This window comes from Diabrotica virgifera, chromosome 8, assembly GCF_917563875.1.
Source record: "Diabrotica virgifera virgifera chromosome 8, PGI_DIABVI_V3a".
NCBI lineage: Eukaryota > Metazoa > Arthropoda > Insecta > Coleoptera > Chrysomelidae > Diabrotica > Diabrotica virgifera.
The window spans coordinates 75,562,984-75,578,336 of record NC_065450.1 but is presented as its reverse complement, the minus strand read 5'-3'; positions in this window follow the sequence as shown (position 1 = coordinate 75,578,336).

Here is a 15,353-nt window from a genome sequence, read left to right as displayed (position 1 = left end):
ATTGCAATGTGCTAAGTGAGGCAGTGATTCACTGGTCAACTGATAATTGTACCAGAACAAATCCTAAAACTACCAAGAGGGAAACTTTTGGCCTTCGTTGAGGACAGGACTTATTAGAGTTTAATGAAAAAAAAACAAGTTATGGTTATAGCATTTCAAAAATCTGCTATACTGTTTTGTTTTAAACTCGTCCTATGAACAATAATTATCCCTTATATTTTGTGTTGGTAATATCATTCATTTAAATTTTTTTTTAAATTTGTTTATTGTTGAAGTTTTTGGTTGCACCCTGTATATATGACTCCTCTAATCTATTTATTTTATACGTAGTTTACGGCACCTGAGTAAACAGTTGCAATTCCTTGTTGTGAAATTCGAAAATGGTTTTGTGAAATCATCGTATTTTCTTTTCTTTTGAGCGCAAACATCCCTTGCGGCTATTGGAGTAGGTTTTGAAAGATCCCTTTGAGTGTCTCAACAGATTGGTTGATGAGGTGATCGGAATAGTTCGGGAGAAATGTGCCGAGGGAATGATTGCGGCGCTGGAGAGAAGGAAGTTAGTTCGAAATGGACACCTAAACGGGGAGCATCTCGCGCATGTTGAACTCACCGAAGATGGCGGAGTCTCAAGTTAAAATAGTTCCATACACCCACAACTAGTGCTTTTTTAAGGATTTGGTCTTCAATGATGTGAAATCGTACCTTTAAATGGTGTAGTATTTGACTCATACACCTTTTACAAATATTTCAGCCCAGAACTCGTAGAGGCTTTGTTTGGGCATGACATACTATTGCGTGTTATAATTTTGAAGCCCTGTGTGGAAGAGAAAGTGGCATAGAACCTAAGAATGAAGTTAAAAGTTGCCCAATTAGACCCAAGAGGAATCTCATATGAATGTCCCGTAAGTACGAACATATGTCCAGTAAGTACACAGTAGTGAATTAGAGGGCTTTTCAAACGGCGTCCTTTTCAAATAGAAAGGTCCTCTAGTCTGTGTAAGTATCCTTTGTTTATTTGGTAATGGTAGTTTAGGCTCTTCTAAAGACCCTCCCATTCCTTAAAACGATTCCGCGACCTGCTCACCGAACAACCAACTGATGCGCCGTTCGCAAAAGAAGGTTTAAGTGTATGTTTCTTCTTCTTTAGCCCCATTTCTAGCCTACTTCCCAGTAGGCCGCTCAATGCGGCCAATACGTCCCTGGGATACGACGAATATGCGAAAAAGAAATGGACTAAAAAGCATTAATAAATATCTCTATTTATAGTGTTTCTGCCATATTTCGTTTACTCGTACTTTTTTAAAAAATAAACCAACTTTTGAAATTTAAGAACCAAAATATTTTTCGGTATTTCGTTTTTATGTACTCAATCTGAGGGAAATCGAAGATAAAATATAACGAGCAACATGAGCATTGCAGAAATTTAAAAATCCCCTATATTTTTGGCTTCCCAGTATCAAGTAAAAGAAAAACATTATCAGCTCTTTCTTTTTTTTTTGTTTTCAAAAAGTATGTCTGGTCCAACGTGTTCTTTGAAGTCGGTAAGTTTGCATACAAAATGTTTTTCTTGGCTCCCCCACACAAATATCGGATTGCTTATAGGAAATAAGGAAATAAGACTTCTCTTTAAAGGATCTTTACTCTTCGGCTCTTTGATTTAAGAGTTTTACATAAATAAAAATGGTATAAACACGTTAGCAGAATGGTGTACGCATTAGGTTTAAATATATGATTGGTTTAACTCAGTATTCTTATTATAAATATTTTATAGTTTTGTTCTCACTTTAATAGTAATTCACTTTGCTTTTATACTACTACTATCGGTTTACAGCGTTCTCCGACGCCTTCCGACTCCTAATCGCCCTTCTTCTCTGTTTAGCCATGGAGGAATTTCTCATTCCTCTAGTCCTTTTTCAATTCCCTCTCTCCAGCTTCTTCTCGGTCTTCCTCTTTTTCTTCTCCCTTGTGGTGTCCACGTCAAAATCTGTTAAGGAATCCTGTTCTCTGGAATTCTCTGTACATGGCCGTACCATATGAGATATGACTTGTTTTGTTTTTATGTCATCAATTATTGTATGTGTGACTCCCATCATTTCTCGTATTCCCTCATTTGGTATCCGATCTCTTCTTGATTTGCCTGCTGCTCTTTTCCAGAAGTTCATTTTTGGTACTAGTAACATTTTCTCTGATCTTTGTTTTAGTGGCCAAACTTCACTGCCATTATGTGATTGAGTAATGGTATTGTATAATGGTATTGTATTATATATGAGCTGTTTGTTCGCTTTAGATATTGTTTGGTCCCACAGAATACCGTTAATTATGGATATGGCTTTTCTATCCTGTACGTTTTTGTCTTTTATAGCAGCATCGAGTGTTCCATCTGGATTTACCTTCATGTCCACGTACTTGTATTCATCACAGTCTTTAATTTCTAGCCCAACGTCTAATGTAATGGACTGCTTTGTCCCTCCAATACAAACGGCTTCAGTTTCCTTAATGTTGACTACAAATTCTCTTACAATTCCCAAAGAGAATGATGATGATCAAGAGCTACAAAAAGCAGTACCTATTAAGTGAATTCGTGCAATAAACATGGCACAAACGTCTAATTTTGCTTCTGTCAAATTAAAGTCCCAATTAATAGGGCACTTAAAGACTGTAGTGTTAAATAAGATTCTGAAACTATGTTCTTGTGTCATGTCTTTTCATTTTTGTCTCGTGGTTTGTTTGGTTTTAGTTGATACAGCAACTGTTTTGACATCTTCATTGTCAAAATATTTCCTAAACTGTTAAATGTCGTTAAAACTCTCAATTTTCATTTTGTAAAATTCATCAGTCATCACCTTTATTTAGAGTACACTACTATTAGTAGGTATATCAATCTCTAGAGTATCAACCCACAAGGTTAACTGTTGTTTTTAAATTAACCATTAATTTTGGACTGAATGGGTTCAGCTAATTTAATGAAATAAAATTTTATTATTATGTAACACAATTATCTACAATTTGTTGTTTTGATTTCAAAGAATTGTTAATCAGAACATTTTAATAACACAAATTAATAGAATAACTAGAATAGTGAATATTTCGTTGTTAAATTTCGTTTAGATATGCGTGTATCATTTTTATTACCGGGAGATCAACGACCCTTGCTACTCTTATCAGAAATTAAACAAAATGTTGCATGTTTCGGTAGTTAGCCATTTCTAGATTTTATGCAGTATGAACTTTACACTTTGGTCGAGAGGTAATAACAAAATTTATGTTAAGTTCAATCGTTTTTATGAGTTTGCAGATGATTTTGACTTAGGTATATTTACTTTATAAATTAAATTTCGTTTATACAATTTAAATAGAAAATAGTTTCTTAAGTAGTAAATAAAAAGAGGTAATAAATAGGCAAGAATGGAAATTGAGATACAAAATAAGAAAATAGTTTTTATATACTTTTTTCTACAACCGTGTTAAAAATGCAATTTTTAGCACTCCATACGAGCGTTAAAAATGCTACTTTAAGGCACTATTGCTTTAAAATTTTTAAGGCACTGCAGTTCGTATTGACCGTATAGGCAATTTTGATGTAATGTCAAAAAAATATAAAAATGGAATGTCAGTCAAGTTCAAGTAAAAGTTTTTGTAGATATTGTCCTGTAATTACATTTGTAGAAAAAATATTGTATGATATGCGTGTTAAAAAGTACATTTTTAAGGTACTCATGTGAATTGCAGAACTCGCTTTGCTCATTCTGCAAACTTTCACATGCGTACCTTAAACGTGTACTTTTAACACTTATATCATAAATACCTATTATTTTGTTTAAGTTAACTTTAAAATTCTCCGATATTATAACGATTCTTCCTCTTCTTTGCGTGACATATCAGAATTATCCGAAGTTGGCGATCACCATTGCGAAGGCTTCTCGATCTTCTGCAATATGGAATAATTGCCTGCATTTAATATCTGAGTCCATTCACGAATGATTTTTAACCAATAGCCTTGTTTTCTTCCTATACATATAAGGCCTTCTATTTTACCTTTAAAGATCAGTCTTTGTATTCTATATCGATTTCTCCTCACTATAGGTTCCAGATAAGACATTTTCCAGTATCTTTATCGCAAACCGTCACTAAAGACATTCATTATTGTACTCATTTGACGCCATTTGCGGCAGTAAGTAACACTTTATTGTACTGAAAGAAGAATTTTACTTTACCTGCATGATTAATCAAAATAAACTGAGATTGAATGTAAGCGGTCGATGGCAGTAATCGATTATTTAAATATTTGAGTGAACTTAAAATGTATTTACTTTAATTATTAAAAATATTTTACAAGATTTACGTTATTATTAATTAAATTTATGTCAGAAAGTGAAATTCTGTAGTATTTTGCCATTATATTTATAAAACATAAATCGAAACTTTACAGATTTAGTAATTAGGTACTTATTCAAAATTTATTAATTGAACAACTATCGATTAAACATCGAAATCGCCCATCATGCAAAAGCATTCTGTCATCGTCATTACTGTCATACGAAATTTTTATTTCGTCTAAAATTAATAAAATTCTTAAATCTTTTAAGTTTTGTATTACTTAATGCAAATATATTATGAAATGATGTTTTTGTTAATTCTAGTATATTATAGGATGGTGACAAATATTAATGATAATTTGTTAGCAAATACATTTATTTAGATTTTCTACTACCTATTCATCAAGGGAAAAGCAACTGCGCTGCGGAAGGCTACACTTCATAAACAATAACGTAACTATTAACGGTATTTTTAATTTTTGGTATTTTATTTTAAGTGTTAAAATTGGTTTAATATTTAAATAAAAATACGACTAAACTGTTTAAAATATATGTATTTCGTTGAAATTATAATAATGGAAGTAACGTCTTTCGTGCGTACCAAGTACACACACTCTTTTTTCATTAGGATGTAATTAAGTAAGTGTTAGGTAGGTGTTAATGTTTTTTTGATTGGCGATAAAATTTTGTATGCACCACGAAAATGAACTGTCCGAAATCTTCACGATTGAAAAAGGAGTCAGACAGGGTTGCATACTGTCACCAACATTATTTAACATATACTCTGAAAACATCTTTAGAGAGGCCTTGGACGAATCAGAAGATGGTATTGCAGTAAATGGACAACTTATAAATAATATTAGATATGCAGACGATACAGTATTGCTTGCGGATAGTGCGCAGGGGCTCCAAAGGATCATGGATAATGTTGTAGAAGCATGTAATAAATACGGCCTAAAACTAAACTGTAAGAAGACAAAAATAATGATCATTAGTAAAAACACCAACATAAACGCCCAAATTACAGTAAACAATACACCTCTAGAGAGAGTACAGAAAATATGCTACCTGGGCTGCAACATTAAGGATACTTAGGATCATAGCTACGAAATAAAAACTCGTATTGAAAAAGCCAGAAGCTCTTTTAACAGTCTTAAGAAAATTCTCTGCAACTTGTCTTTAGGTATCAATATACGCATAAGAATTCTTAGATGTTATGTCTTTAGTGTCCTCCTATACGAAGTTGAAAGCTGGAGCCTGACAGAAGATGCCATAAAACGGTTAGAGGCGTTTGAAATGTGGTGCTACCGACGTATGTTGAGGGTCTCATATATACACCACTCACCACACAACTAATATAACTACTCTCCAGAGGCTAGGAAAAGACAAAGAAATAATTAACACCGTAAAGAACAAAAAATTGGCTTACTTCGGCCACATTATGCGTAATGAAAAATACCGACTGCTGCAGTTGATTCTACAAGGCAAGATTGAGGGCAGGAGAGGCCCTGGACGTAGACGTATATCCTGGCTGGCCAATCTTAGAAAGTGGACTGGTCTAACGTCAACTGATCTATTTCGAGCTGCCGTAAATAGAATAAGATGGGTCAATGTGGTCGCCAACATCTCCAGAAGATACGCACTTTTAGAAGAAGAATGCACCACGTCAGTAAAGACTCTTTATAGAACTTGTCTGTTACACGTTCGCCTCGTTCGCTAACGCTCGCTCTGCTCATAATATCAGACTCGTTCGATAAAGAGTAACTTTACTGACTTGGTACATAAATAACTATTAGCAGTTCTCTATCATTATTGGCCGTTCTTACTACTTCCTCATTAGTTTTTCTTGGTGTCCATATTTTTCCAATGCTTTAATTGTGTTGATGCATGATACAAGAACAAACAGCATTTAACTATTCTTTTTCTTTCTATTTTTACTCATTGCTATTCTGCGTTTTATTTCTATGCCTGGTTCTAGTTGGTTCGTCATGAGACAGTTTTTTGTACTTTTTCAACTTGTACTCCACTTCATTGAAGCTCTGCACCTAGATATGGGTTACGACTAAAGACTAAAAATTTAGTTTTATTTGAGTTTATTTTAATGCCCATTTCGTTTTCTACTTCATGAATATGATCAAGAAGAATTTGGAGACCTCCAATATGTTCTCACACAATTAGTGTATCGTTCGCGTATCTAATTACATTAAGAAGTTTCCCGTTGATTTTTATTCCATATGGCTGTCTCTCAAGTGACTTTTTAATAAACCGGTCCGAGTAACATTGAAAAATGTTGGGGACATAATGCAACCTTGTCTGACTCCTCGTTGTATGGAGATTTCGTCGGCGTAGTTATCTCAAATTTTTACAATAACAGTTTGATTCCAGTCCAAATTTTTAATGACACTAATATCTTTATTATCTATTCCTATATTTTTTAGCATCTGCAATAATTTTACATGCTGTACTTTATCGAATGCCTTTCCGAAGTCTACAAAGCATGTACATATATCGTTTCTTTGATCTAGGCATTTTTATAATAGGATGTTTAGTGAAAAAATGTGCCTCCCTGATTACCATAGCATTTCTAAAACCAAATTGAGTATCTTCGAGATCTTCGCCTTTGCTCTAATTCTGTTGTGAAGTATTCTTAAGAAAATCTTAAGAGTGTGGCTCATTAGGCTAATTATTATGAAGATAGAAAATAATTTTTTAGTGAGGCTAATAACCAGTCAAAAATGTATGATAGTTCCACAATATCTTAAGAATCCTCACCAATAACGATGATTTTTAATGTTCTAAGTAGAATGAAGAGAAAAAGACAGTAAAGGGACAATAACATAGTTACTGTCATCATCATAATTTCGTTTGGGATTTTAAAAATGTACGTCTTGTACATTACGAACTGTACAAGTAGTAAATACATAGAACAATAAAAATATTAAATAGTACTTAAGTGGCTTATTAAAACATTATTAAAAAAGTTTAAGTAACCGTTAAAGTTAACGATCCACTAGTGTTAAGTATAGATTAACGACGGTCCATAAAAGCCGCCACTAAAATACGCCAACAGGGTAAAATGAACCACATTAAATCTTTATACATATTATACAAAATTTAGTTACATGATTATAGTAATATTTATAAGGATCATCACTAATTTCGATCAAAACTGTGTTCACCTAAAGATCGCTTTTTATGAAAACGAGACATCAAATATCTAGAAGTAATCATAGAGATAGTCTAGTCCAACTATACAGTAAGGGACAAAATTACGAAATAAATCCATTTTTTCAGATGACAAAACCCGTACCAGGTTGATTTTTATTCTTAAATTAAGATTTTTTTAACATCACATAATATGACCACATGATACTTGGTATGTATTCAATCACTTACTGTCTATGAAGACCTAAGAATACCGTTCATAAAAGACAATATATGTATACGAATATGCACCCAAATCGAATACTGAAGAGACTGAATACTGAATAGAATAAGAAAAAACGAAAAAAATATTTGTTTTCAGAGGTGTAGCTGATCCCCTTAAACTACTTTCTTAACGTAACAACTTCAATAAATATTAATTACACATTGTTTTATTTTATTTTCTGACATTGAATCCTCTAGATTGACAAACGTTTTTAATTTTCTTAAAAGAAAATTTTCGCAAAATTGGTAACTGCCAAGGTGATTCGTTCACATAGCAACTCGTTATAGGTAGGTAATATATGGATTATTTCATTCATATTATAGATATTTTGACCAATAGAAAGCTACAGAAATAAAAATTAGAGCAATTATTTTTTAATGATTTTAACTTCCAATCGTATAGTAAGATATTTGATCACGTGTTTAATTCTGTCCAATCAGATTAAAATTATACTGAGAATTATCTACTGTAGAAAATTACCGATAGAGTACTCACCGGAGGGACCGCAGACGTTCGGATACAATTAGCGTCTCTTTGCAAAGACAATGACGTCGACTTTGCAAAGTAACAAGACACTTACTCAACACACACACTACACATTACACCTGAGTTAGTGATAAAATATACAATTACGTGGCTAAAGGTTCTAGTTCTAAACCAAGGCCAGGATCAGAGAAAAAAAATTACCGATAGAATTTTTTTAAGTAGATTGTTTCTGTTTAATGGCAACCAGTTTCCTAGTTTTGACAACTGTCACATTTAAGAAAATATCCATAATATACGTATTAAAAAATAATCTTACGAATATCACACGACAGTAAGAATAAATAAGAAAATAATGCTTCATTTTTACTCAAATTTGTTGTCATTGGGCAATAGCCACTCGAGCCCTGCGGGCTCTCGTGTCTATTGCCAGACAACAAATTTTCGAAAAACTGTCGCATTATTTTCAATTTATTCTCACTCTCTTGTGATATTATACCCGATTATTTTTTAATGATCTTAACTTCCAATCGTGTAGTAAGATTTTTCATCACGTGTTTAATTCTGTCCAATCAGATTATTATTTCATCGGTAATTTTCTACTCTAGAAAATTACACTGGGAATTTTTTTTAAGTACCTAGATTATTTCTGTTTAATTGAAACCAGTTTCTTAGTTTTGACAACTGTCACAGTGTCACATTTAAGAAAATATCCATAATAACCTTTTTCGTACTTCCGGGCCTAAAGTGACAACTTCACTCCCTTGTGACAGGTACTAAAGTGTCACATTTAATCCCTCCGGGATTAAATATTGACGAAACTCCCGGAACGATTAAATCACAAACAAACGAATTTAAGGGATATTTTATTGAAAAATATAATTAATTAGAATGGTAATTAACGTTAATATTCAAATTAATATTGTGACAGTTCGTCATATTGACCAGTCTTTCCTGGGTTAATGCAGCAGGTAACTGACGAGTAACAGATAGGTCCTTTTCATATTGAACCAATGTTTCTTTACAATGACACTAGTAATGACAATGTTTCTAAATTATAACTGTCACAACGCAATGTTACTATGGTAACTTATTTTAAAGACAGTTTATTAAATGAGTTGAAGAGAGAAAAAACTGATTGAAATTATTGAAATAATTAATAAAATCATACCGGAAGTACGAAAAGTATCGTATATACCTTGCGACTGAAGTACATTTAATCCTTCAGGTAAATTATGGCCCTCCCTGCGGTCGGGCCATAAACTTTACCTTCAGGATTAAATGTACTACTTCAGTCCCGCGGTATATAATGTACTATTAGTTCTGCATCTAATGTCAAATTGTCACGAGGAGAACATAAATCGGCAAATTTAAATGCTCCAGTTTACTTCGATAAGATTTTTTCATGAATACAACTGTATTTAGGTATAAATAATTCTTCGTCTAATTCTAATATCTTCATCATAATATTTGCTAAACTGTGCTGTTCACTTTGACAAGTTGAAAAATGCGTGTCACATTAATTGGGATCAATGTCACTAAATGTTTTTATACAAAGACTTGAATTTTATAGGTATTAAAAAATATCCTTACGAATATCATACGACAGTAAAGCAAGAAACCCATTTATGAACGGCCGGCACGGCACAGCCCGGTCCGGCACAGGACAGTCCAAATTCATTTGTATAGTTTTAAATGCAACGTAACCCATTATGAGCGGCCGGCTCGGCCCGGCACAGGCCAGCACGCAAACGGAACGGCCAAAATTCTCCGAGGAGAATAAAATCCGTTGAAGTCGAATGGTCTGAACGGCCAGTCGGCGCCAGTGCGTCATAATTGGTAATAAGCAGATATATTGTTGATTTTTTAATTGAAAGCGCGTTGTTTATTTTGAAATAAAATAATATGGACGAGCTTTTCATTGAGAGTGTCAGAGAATACCCATTTTTGTATGATGCATCGGACTCAAGTTATCATGATAGTAAGAAAAAGGACAATACATGGGTACAAATATCCGAAAATTTTGATCAATGGACAGGTACGTACATTATCTTTTAACTATGAATTCGTTTTTAACATGATGCATATTCTTTAAAATTGTGTAGTTTATGTCTTTTAAAAACTTTTATTTTACGATAGTTTTTAAAATATATGATCATTTTTCCGGTGCCGTGCCGTGCCGGCCGTTACAAATGGGTTTTTGGACGTGTCGGCCTGTGCCGTACCGGGCGTTCATAATGGGTTTCTTGCAGAATAAATAAGAAAATAATACTCCACTTTTTCTCAAACTGGTTGTCATAGGGCAATAGCCACTCGAGCCCTACGGCTCTCGTGTCTATTGCCAGACAACAAGTTTTCGAAAAATTGTCGCATTATTGTCAATTTATTCTCACTCTCTTGTGATATTAATGCCGATAATTTTTGTTAATTTCTCGTCGTCAAGTATTACATCAGATGCCCCCCGTTGCTACGAAAAAATGAACATTCAGTGACATTAATAGTAGAAGGGCTATGTTTCTATGACTATAGGTATAGGGAAATCAATGTGTTAGAGAGAGAAGTACCTTCCCAATGAGTAAGAGTGAGATAGATGCTGACGTCACAAGGAATCTTCCATAATGGAATCTACCATAGTTATTTTCCGCTAGATGACACCAATCCGCCATTTTTATTCCATTTCAGTATTTTTAGATGGCGGCATAGCCAAAACGGCACTAAAGCATATCTCCGTTGTTATTGGTCCGATCGTGACATGTGAGGTATCATAGGAAAGGGGAGGAGGTAACGAATACGTTAACACAAAAAAAACAAAGATGCAGCATAGCCAAAATGGCACTAAAGCATATCTCCGTTGTTATTGGTCCGATCGTGACATGTGAGGTATCATCGGAAAGGGGAGGGGCTAACGAATACGTTAACATAAAAACAAAGATGGCGGCATAGCTAAAACGGCACTAAAGCATATCTCCGTTGTTATTGGTCCGACGTGTGAGGTATTGGAAAGGGGTGTGTTGGATCGTGACGTACAAATGGATCGGTGGAAAGGGGCACGTTGCATATACTATATTTTATCTACGACCATAACATAATATGTTATTTAAACCAATCACGTGCAGAAATCTAAGCATTACGAGTTGTATACTATATTTTATCTACGACCGTAACATATTCGGCATTTTTATTCAAATTCGCCATTTTTATTCAAATTCACCATTTTTAACCCAATTTTCCTTGACATTACGTCGAAGAAATCTACCATAGTTTACCTATTAGCCGCTGAATGACGCCATTTTTAGTCAATTTTTATTCAAATTCGCCATTTTTATCCAATTTTCCTTGACATTACGTCGAAGAAATCTACCATAATTCAGCTATTATCCGATAGTTGGCGCTATACATCTCGTTAGCATTGGTCTGATTGGAGATTGTGGTACGTTAAAGGTGTGGGTAGTAACGAATATATTCATCGATATGAAAAAGAACTTCGACTGAGTTGACAAAGACAAAAAAAAATCTAGAAGGAAGATATTTAATAGAAAAAGATTGCAAATTTTCAAAGCAAAAGTCTTTTAGAGTAATTCGATTGAGAAAATTATATATACACAAGTAAAAAGAGAGGCATAGACAATAAAAGTTGTAGGTATGTAGTACCTAATGACAAAGACAAAAAAAATCTAGAAGGAAGATATGTAATAGAAAAAGATTGCAATTTTTCAAAGCAAAAGTCTTTTAGAGTAATTCGATTGAGAAAATTATATATACACAAGTAAAAAGAGAGGCATAGACAATAAAAGTTGTAGGTATGTAGTACCTAAACGGCTTAACGTAGAGAGGCATATATTTTATCTACGACCGTAACATAATTTATGTGTAAGCGATGGTGACATCTCATTAGCATTGGTCTGATTGGAGATTGTGGTACGTTAAAGGTGTGGGGAGTATCGAATATGTTATTTAATCCATAAACTAACCGTTACGAGCTGCATACTATATTTTATCTACGGCCATAACATTTGGTGCCACCAATTCGCCATTTTTATTCCAATTCACCATTTTTATTCCATTTCAGTATTTTTAGTTAAACTCGCTATTTTTATTCCAATTTGTCCTGATACAGATATTACGTTGAAGGAATCTACCATAATTCGTTCTAAATGTGATCTCAAAATCCCATACATAAAACAAATTGAATTCATCGATATGAAAAAGAACTTCGACTGAGTGCATTATAAATGACAAAGACAAAAAAAATCTAGAAGGAAGATATTTAATAGAAAAAGATAGCAAATTTTCAAAGCAAAAGTCTTTTAGAGTAATTCGATTGAGAAAATTATATATACACAAGTAAAAAGAGAGGTATAGACAATAAAAGTTGTAGGCATGTAGTACCTAAACGGATTAACGTAGAGAGGCATAGACGTAAGGAGAGACGTGGACAATAAAAGTTGTAGACATGCCTAAATGGCGTAACGTAGAGAGGCATAGACAATAAAAGTTGTAGGTATGTAGTGCCCAACGGTATGGGCGCACAAAAAAATTTCCTAGATCTACTGACAAACTGGGCATTTCGCAACATCTAGCAACAGCGCCTCCCATAAGAGTCTGTGTATTAGAGTTAGATAGAAAATCAATTTTTCCCCAGATGCTGGGGGAAATTAAAAAAAAATTTAAGGTCCATTCTGCTCATTTTTGTCTCGTTTTGTGGTGGAGGCCCGACTTTTACGTCACGATTGGACCAATAAAACAGAAGATATAACTAATGCCCTTTTGGCTGTATCCTGAAAATACGTAACTAATGCCCCTGATAACGTATAAGATATAATAGAAGCAGTATTTTGATATGTCCAATCCATCCCTCTCTGAGAGATATGCGAGGTATCATGTGATTTAACAAATTGAATAATATAGAAAAAATAAACATAACATCATGCCATAAAGACATTAGATACAAATGATTTAACCACCAGACACAGAAAAATCAAATAGAGCAGAATGTTAAAAAGGAGTTCTGTATCTTCGGTCCTCTTGGTGCAATAGGGACATACGAATTCTCAAATGATACGATTTAACCAATAGAGTTCAGTGACAGAAAAATAAAATACATCATGTCAAAAGGGTCTTAGATACGTATTTTCCGTCCAATCGTAACTTACAGTACCTCAACCAATAAAATACAATGGCATAAAAATCAAATACATCAGCATGTCAAAAAGGCTTTAGTATTTTCTTTTCTACTGAGAAACATCCAAATCTTTCGTAAAATATTATACACGGGCGTTCTTTCTATATGTCCAAACTAGTAAACCTCTTATTTTTAACACGCAACTCTCAATATTTACATTATTTCTTCCTAGAAAATATCAGTGTATCAAAATGGAATACAAATATATGCAAACCACCAATTGCTAAATCTATCATTATATCGCTAATACCTAAAATACATATCAGATAAATTCTTTCGCTAAGTCCAAACCACCGATATTTCTCACATTATTTTCAAACCAGATTTAGAGTTCTAGTCAAGCATAAAAATCAAATACATCAGCATGTCAAAAGGGTTTTAGTATTTTCGTTTCTATTAAGAAACATCCAAACTTTTCGTATACTATCGTGTTGTATACTTTTGTACACTATTGGTTTTTATAATTTGTTTAAATTTTTTTAATAAATGTAGCAATAACTTCGAAATTATGGCATTTAGTTGTAGGGAAAATAACATGAAAAATAATCAGTATTTCTTTAGGACTTCAAAACTCAAATAACGACTTCTTGTCCTATTAGAAATACGGAATTGGATTTCCAGAAAAACGGAAAATCTGACAACAATGTAATTGTCACTATAATATAGACCGCCTCAGAAAATTAATACCCATCAAAATCTATAAAAATCTTGCAAGCCGTTTCCGAGATAATTGAGTGTTTCCATACATAAAACTCACTCTGTATGCAAACCAGATTTAGAGTTCTAGTCAGACATAAAAATCAAATACATCAGCATGTCAAAAGGGCTTTATTATTTTCGTTTTTACTGAGAAACATCCAAATCTTTCGTACTCTATTATACACAGGCGTTCTTTCATTATGTCCAAACTAGTAAACCTCTTATTTTTACCATGCAACTCTCAATATTTACATTATCTCTCCCTAGGTGCAAAATGTCAGTATATGAAGCATAAATATATGCAAGCCACTAATTGCTAAATCTATCATTATATCGATAATACCTACAATACATATCAGATAAATTCTTTCGCTAAGTCCAAACCACCGATATTTCTCATATTATTTTCAAACCAGATTTAGAGTTCTAATCAGTTGGAGAATACAAATTTTTGTTATAAAGTACGTTTTAAATGTGATCTCAAATAAAATCCCATGCATAAAACAAATTGAATTCATCGATATGAAAAAGAACTTCGACTTAGTGCAATATAAATGACAAAGACAAAAAATATATCTAAAAGGAAGATATCTAATAGAAATAGGTCGCAAATTTTCAAAGCAAAAGTCTTTTAGTATAATTAGAGTAATCCGATTGAGAAAATTACTTATTATGGGTATACACAAGTTAATAATAAGCAAAAAATCGAACTTCTATTGATCCAATCAAAAAAATCAAATACATTTGTACTATGAGAATGATCTCCGAAAGGGAAATCGATAGGTCAAAATAAACTAATTTTAAAGTAAAAATGTGGCTTATTCACAATAAAAATAATAAATAATAAATTTTCTTGCGCTCCTTATTGTTTTACGAAAGATACAAAAAAAAACACGAAAAATACACGATACGTAGGTAGAAAATAATGTCATTATTAATTATGACTTAATCATTCTTTCGAATGTTTTTAGTACGCATGACTCTAAGAATTTACCCTGGTATGATTCTGGTTTCGAAGGATCTTTGGACGGTTTTAAAATAATTCGAACTAGGTTTCGAAGGATCTTTGGACGGTTTTAAAATAATTCGAACTAAATATATTCTTACCAACCATCTGGAAACTTAAGGTGTGTGTCGATATAATTCTTTATTTGCACTAACGCCATTACTACAATCGGAAATTTTCTTAATCATTCTATAAGTACAGTATTTTAATTGCATTTTAAACAGGTTTCTAATTCAC